This window comes from Passer domesticus, chromosome 5 (genome assembly GCF_036417665.1).
Source record: "Passer domesticus isolate bPasDom1 chromosome 5, bPasDom1.hap1, whole genome shotgun sequence".
NCBI lineage: Eukaryota > Metazoa > Chordata > Aves > Passeriformes > Passeridae > Passer > Passer domesticus.
In genome coordinates this window covers 13,813,030-13,820,640 of record NC_087478.1, presented here as the reverse complement: position 1 = coordinate 13,820,640, position 7,611 = coordinate 13,813,030, and positions in this window count along the sequence as shown.

Sequence of the window (7,611 nt, the reverse complement as noted above, 5' to 3'; positions counted from 1 at the left end):
CTGTGCTGGCATTAGCCAGCTGGCTGCATGCAGGGTTCCTCTTCTTCACAAACTGTGCTTGGGCAAAAGCTATGCTGGAGACCTCCTTAAACAACAGGAGATTTGCCTCTATAAGTTTAATATGTTGTGCTTTCCCCTTGGAGTCTGCTGTTAAAAAATTCACTGCCCTTATTCCCACCAGGTCAGGGTTTTTTCTATGCTTTGTAGAAGGGGTGAGTGTCACCCAGCCTGGATGAGACTTGTCACCATTCTTTGTCTCTGTTCTCATCATGAAACAAGTGGCTGGTTTTGCTGCTGGTTTTTTTTTTGTTTGTTTTTTTGGTTTTTTTTTGTTTTTTTTTAAGATAAGAGCCATTTTTAAAGGAAGGTCTACATTGCTCAACAGTTTGCAGGTTTATGTCTGTGCTATTTTTTAAAATAGCAGCTCAGAAATTTCAGTGGACTGTTCTGTACTTGGAAGAAAATAGCACTGTCTTCTTTATGTATAAATTGCATACATAGGAAGTGGTTTGCACAGCCAGACTTCTGAACCATGTAACTATCACTTAGCCAATTCACTGCCCACTTCCTAAGGCTTGACATAAGCAGATATTCTTTTTTAGGTTGCCTCAATTTGTTGTCAAAGCAAACTCCCTAGTAATTTTTCTTGAGCTGCAATATTCATCTTCTTCACAGGAGATATAATTTATTTGAATAACAGCTATGATTTTCTGAAAGCTCAGCTGTTAGCTGTGGTTTCTAAAACATAGTTTTTCACTCAGTATGACCAAGTCAATTCAGATTGTGCCACACCAGCAGTGGCCCATGCTGGCTTGAATGTTTTTTTCCCAACAGTCCCTCACACCTGGTACACACCTGCCAGTCCTTCCAGCACTGTGTGTCCAGCTTCCCAGCCTCCCCCACAGCTGATGTGTCCCCAAGGCACTTGCTCTGCCTGCAGTACACTGTGGCAGAGGCCAGGGAGTGGCACATAATAGCTAAAAGCTCCAGGGCTGTATGCTTTAGGCTAGAAGGGTTTTATTACCCCAGCAGATGTAAAATTGCCTCATGGCCAAAGAGTTCTTTGGTGTCTGGGTTAGAGAGGTGCTGCTGACCCAAATAGAGATGAACTGCCATTAACTTGCAGTGGAAGTTCTGCTTCTGGTTTCTCTGATGGTGGCACTGTTGCTGGGACTTCTAAACCGTGGTTAGTTTTACACTGAAGCAAGCTACCCACATTCAGGCAGATACTCCAGGTCTGCAGAGCTGGCCTCTGAGCTGACACATTCCCAGTCTGTGCCTATGAACCTAAGGGACAAAGAACGCAGGTTGGGACTTCGGTGGGAAAAGAGGGACAGTTGCACCATGTGGATGTGTGTGTGGGCGGTTTCAAATGCTCTTTATTAAGTTATTGCTCATATTTTTCATGGTTAAAAGCCTCTCAGCAGGTATTGCTTATTTTCACTTCAGCCACTGATATAGACGATCTCACAATCTGTCCAGTTCCAGCCAGGCTTCAGCCTGAACTGCACTGAAATTCCACTGCTCAGTGCCAGAAACTCACCCTCTGACTGGCTGTACAGAAGAGCTGCCTATATGTCTCTACTGCAATAATTCACCTCTTGATATATCAATCACTGTATGTTTCAAAGCCTTTGGATGAGAGTATATAAATTCAAATTACATCCCCATTTTTACCTGTAATTGCAAAGCAATCAGAAGGAAGAAAACTATCTTTGTGGTGCTGGCAATGATGACAAATAAGGCTGCATGCTCTTTTTAGCCACCAGAGATGTATTTTAAAGTCGTTACATTACTATTTTTGCATTAAAAGAGACTTTTGTCCTGTGCTTTCTCCTTAACTCAACACCAGTCTGCCATTCTGCTCAGGTGCTTTCTTTCCCTTGATTTTTTGTGACTTCAGGGAAGAGCTGAGTTTGGTTTAATAGCAAATAAGAACTTAAAACTGTGCTTTATTCAGCTGATAATTCAGCAGCAGCAATGATTGTCATCTCACTAAATGTAATGATTGTCATCTCAGTAAATGCATTCAGGCACCACCAGCTTTCTCTGAGGTAATAGCTTAGGCAGAGGCTCCCCTTTCTCATCCATGCCATTCCCCCTGGCAGCACGCTGAGCCTTCAGGGAGGCCATGGAAATACACATGTTTTTAACTGTTTGGTAAGCATCAATTATAAGTAGAATTTTCCTGGGGAAAAGGACAGAAGGGTACCTGCAATTAAACAAAAAACCAGGAGTATTTATTTATCAGTGGCAGTCAAATGCTTCTAAATAGAGATTGAAAGACTCTCACTGAAAATACTACCATAAGCTTCAGTCAGAATTGCTTTTAATAAGCAGCTGGTAACTTAATTTCCCTCCAAAATCAGGTCTAATGACCTGCAAGGTAAGGTTTTCTGGGCAAGCACCAAAAGAAGTTTTGTCATTAATGGGCAGTTTGTTGCTGGATGTTCTGCCAAGAGCCTCCACAAATGTTGTAGAAAATCTTATTTCATTTTCATGAAGGATTATCATTATAGGAAATGAGAGGCTTAAGTCTTCATACAAGTAATTATTTCTCTGGTAGAAACTGTGAATTGGCTTTTCAAGGGTTTTAACAGATAGCAGATTGAGGGAGGATGAGGTTTCCTGGAAAAAATATTAAACTCTGCGTTCAGTGCCTTCTCTGTCCTCACAAAAGTCAGTGACCTTTCTGCAATGCTTCTTCAGCCTGTTCTCCCTGACAGCCTCCAACAGGTTAGAGGTGACAATCCCAGTAACCCAAACCAGAGCTTGCTTCTCCAGGGCTGCTGATGTGGAACTCCAGCCAGGGCTCCTGACTCTGAGCTGAAAACTGAACGTGTCCCCCTCTGCAGCCACGCTGCAGTGACTCCACACCCTGATGGGGCTTGCTGTGGTGCCACAGCCCTCTGGACGTGCAAGGCCACAGGAGCAGAGCTCCTGTCAGCTCTCACACAGCACACGGCTGTAGAGGTGCTGACACACCTGCTCTGGGACATGATGGGGGATCTTGGGCCCAAACACAGAGCGGAGGAGGGTGAGAGAGTCAAGATAAGGCAGGAGGCTGAAAGGGACCTGTTGAATTATTTAACAGAGCTGAGAGAAAACATCCAAACAAACCATTTATTTGTGCCCATTTGCAGAGAGTGCTGTGATTTACTGCCAGTGTCACACTCAGCACATGGGTGCTGGCCTGGCCCAGAGCTGTGGCTGATCATAGGACAGACCAATATATCTTATTGCAGAAGATTTATTTAATTTCCTGGGCTGGAGTCATTATTGGGAAACAGGAGGTCTGTAAGGAGCTTTGCTCTCCAGAGAAGCTTCACTCCACACAAACAAATTAATTTTTGGAGAACCCCAAACCATCTGAAGCTGGCAGGGATCTCCAAGCTCGCCAGTGCAAGCCCCCCTCATAGCAGGGCCAGCTGGAGCAGGGTACTTTGGGCCACGGGCAGCTGCTGTCACAGACCCCCAGCCTGGGGCTGGGGGAATAAGCCCTGCCAGGTGGGGGGCTCCAGGGAAGCTGTGCCTGCCCCCAGCAGCTGCTGCAGATGGAATCAGCCACTGCCTGAGCCATTTCCTCCCTGTGCTGAGAGCAAGGCCTCAAGGAAGGGGAGCTGCAGGTGTATGGGGAGGGAGGCTGGGGGGTGCTGCTGCTGCCCTGCTCCACCTCCTCAGAGCACAGCTCCTGCCTCTCTCGCCTCTCCTCACCCACATTTCTGTGCAGCAATGAAGAGCAGCAGTGTTTCACCCCAACACCAGCTCGTCCCTGAGTGCACAGCCACAGAGCTCCCCAGCAGCCCTGCAGCCTTGGGCTGCACTAACTGCAGGCACTCATCACTCTCCCTCCAGGGACTGTGAGGGTCCCAATGCCCCAGTGTACCCCTGTGAATCCCACCAGCCACAAGGAAGCTTGACATATAGAGTGAATACAAAAGCTATCTCATCTGGTACCAGGCTGGGGGTGGCAGTTAGCCTTCACCCAGCTTACAAAAACTTTGCTTGCTCTTGACTTTTTTCCCATCATTTTTAGCAGCCCGTGAGAGGAGAGCAGTGGGGACACCAGCCCCAGCTCAGCTCCAAAGCTGCATGGGGCATGTGCCTCTCCCTCAGCTCTCAGCCTGCCTGCAGGGTATGGGTACCTCAAACACCAGGGAGAGCACAGGAGGAGCCATACAGCATGAGACTGACTGCCTGCAGTCACATCTTGTGACAAACCAGTGACAGGGCACACTGATCAGACATCCTGCACAATGAAGGAGCTCACTGGGAGCAGCCAGACAGTTTTGATGCCATCTCACCATGAATGTATTAGAACAAGTACCAATTTCATGCTTGTTCCAAGGGACCACTTCCCAGTGGGGACCTGGCCACCTGCTGCAGGCCACAACTGCCACTTTAGGGATGGAGAATTCCTCTGGCACTTGCAGCACAGCTCCTTATGTGACTGCCTACAGCCTCCCCCTTGCAACTACAGCTCTGCTGAGTGGCCCTGAGTGGAGGCTTCAGGTGGAAAATCTGTTTGTGTGATGTGGTGACAGCTGGATGGGGACACGGGGTCTCACCAGCCTCAGCTGTGGAAATGGTTTTGAAAAGGAAAAGCTGCGGGGCTGGGAAGGCTGAAAATGCCAAATGTTAAGGAGAAGGGCAGGATGTGCCAGCAGAGGAGGGCTTGGCTTACCCTGCTCCTGACCCTGTTCCTGTGCCTTGTCACCATGCAAAGACTGGTGAATGCAGCTGAGAACAGAGAGCTGGCCATGGAAATAGGGACTAATTCTCTTATATATGCAGTTTTGATAGATTAGGCAATTAACAAAGTGCACTGCAGCACTCGAAAAGTGTAAAAAAAATTAAAAATTGAAGACTAAGCCTATGAGTCTGAGTCCTGGGGAAAAATCTGTTTTTTAGAGAGAGATTTAGATCTTGAATCAGCTGCATCCTCAGCCCACAGCTGCCTTCTGACTTTGCTCCCCTCTACCCAGGACAGGTTGACCCTGTCCCCTGACATCACACAGTGGTGTGGCAGAGACACTATGTCCCCACACTCACACCACTAACCATCCTCCACACCTTATGCCCTTCCTTCCCCCAGCCTCTGCTCAGGATTTGCTTTGTGTTTTTTCCTGCTCATGTTGCCATGGCAACCTTATGCAGACTCTATTCCTCGTATCACCTTGATTATGAAGTTCAGCTAATCCAGCCCCCTCTGCCCTCAAACTGCTCATGTGTCTCAAACTGCTTCCCTGATAGGCCCCCAAACTCTTAGTGTTCCTTCAGGCATGGATCTCCCCCACCTCTCCAGCCCCCTTTCTCCACCTTTAATGTTTTGTAAGTAACTCTCTTTCCAATGGGGATGGACACGTGAGTCACTGCTTTTGTGAAAGTGGAGGGGCCTTTGTTTTCCCTTCTCACACCTGAGTCCTCTCAAGGGATGTGCTCCCCTGGCATCAGTGCTCTGCAGCTTCCACGCTGCTTACTCTGAGCATAACTCCTGTGTGTTTGTAAGGATCTGTGTGTTCTGATTGTTCTGATCTTCTGAAGAATGAGCCACAGAACAGGGCTGCTTGGCAAGCCTTTCCTTTCCCTGCCCTTGTCTACCTGCAATAAAAGGCACCTAAATCCCCCCTGTGTGGTGCCGGTGTTAACGTGTTACAAGATGGTGGGTAGGTAATTTTGGATGTGTGCTTCTCTTTCTTCCTTCACACAATACATCTTACTGCTCCCTGTATGACCCCCTGCTTTTCTGTTTGGTATTAAGGATTCTATCTGGGCTTTCATGGGATATCACAGCACCCAGGATCAGAGTGTGCTAGCTAAGGAAAAGGTTTTGCACATCAGAAAAACAGATGGATCCTTGTATCCTCCTGAAACCCAGATCCAACATCTCCTATAAAAGTAGCCAACCAAATTAAACTCACACAGCCCTCCAGATTTTTTCTGTCAAAATTAAGATGCAGAAAATATTCCTGGTACTTGTGCAGTTAACTCTCAAAAGGCAAAAGCCTTCCAAACTACAGGTCTGTGCAGACCTTCTCAATCACACACACACAGAGAAGTACTGGGTAAGTAGCACAAGTTAAACAAGGGAGTGAAAACCTGCCCTGGAGACCAGCTAACAAACAGCCCCAGCATGAGACTGTGGAATGATGCAAGTGTGTTGACTGGCTCCCCCAGAGATCAGCTGGTTGCTTGATGGGCTGAATGTGTTAGACTGTCCGTCAGGAGAAGAGTTGAGATCACATTCGTTTTGGGTCAAGTGGAAGTGAAACTGCAGCAGCTGAAGCACCCGAGTATGTTTGTGCAGGGAGCTCTGTGTGGGTGAGGGGTGAACTGGAGGGACACCAGCTCAGGGGACAACTGGCAGCAGGTCTCAACCAGCCCAGAGCAACTCAGCAGGTGACCACTGAGATTAGAGAAAAAGGACTTTTTTTTTTTTAAACTTACCTTTAAGTTCCCCACTTACTTCCCACAAACTGTAGGAGCCTTGCAAGAAGCATTTTTGCCTTGCATAAAGCAAAGGCCACACAGCACTCCATGGGTGACTTTAGTTCAGATGGAGCATCACCCAGTCCTGATACTGAAAATGCTCATAAAGATTTGGAGCAACTACTGTAATTGCCTGCAGTTCAGTTCTACACAAGGGAGAATGCATTTGGCAAAAATCAATCCATCAGTAGTTGCTTTGTAATAGTAACTGGAGCATAGAGAAATGGCAGAAGGCAAAAAAATTGAGTGTTTAACAGCAGAGCCACCAGATTTTCATTATCCCACAAAGCTGCCATGTAGTTTTGGTGACAAGTAATATGAACTGCAGTCACTCATCACCTTTATAAGCACTATCAGCCAGAAACCTAGAAACAGAAGCTGTCAGTGCTGAGCTGAGCAGTGCTGAGCTGCCTCACTCCCCTCTTGGAGATATGCACTGCCACAGACACAGGATTGCCAAGCAGTCTCCACTGCCAGCTTCTCCCCATTGGCTGTGCTCTCTCTGCATCCTGGACCAAAAGGCTCCAGCTCTGTCAGATCTGGATCTCACCAGGATTCAGCTGTGGTACCTGTGGTGGGTGGATGTAGCAGAACCATCCCCATTTGTTCTCGTGGGTGTGATTCCACTGGGGAGTGCAGCCAGGGCAGCCCCAGCACAGCACAGCCATGGTCATGCTGCCTTTTTTTAGCCATCAAACTGATTCCAGCAATTTTCTTAATAAAATACACAGAATTAGGAGAGTTCCCCATTAGAAAACAGCAACTCCTGCTCTTTTCCCAGTCCATAATCAAGTCTGACAGTGTAAACTGCTGTAAGGAAACCAGTCTGTTTGGGCAGGGGACATCGCAAACCCATGGTGGGACACTGGGATAGTTGGCAGCAGTATAGCTGCGTTCAGCTCTCCACACAAATCCTCCAGAAAGGAAGGGACACTTACCTGGTGTCACAGAACCATTCTCTGATTTGAAAAACATCATATTAAGATAATATTCGAGCTATTCTTACCCTTCCCTTATTTCAGGCAAGCCCGTGGCCTATCTGAGCTCATTTTGCTGAGCAATATGAAGCTGCCACTCTAAAAGGTGACCCAAATACTCAAACAAATGAAGCCTTGAGAACAA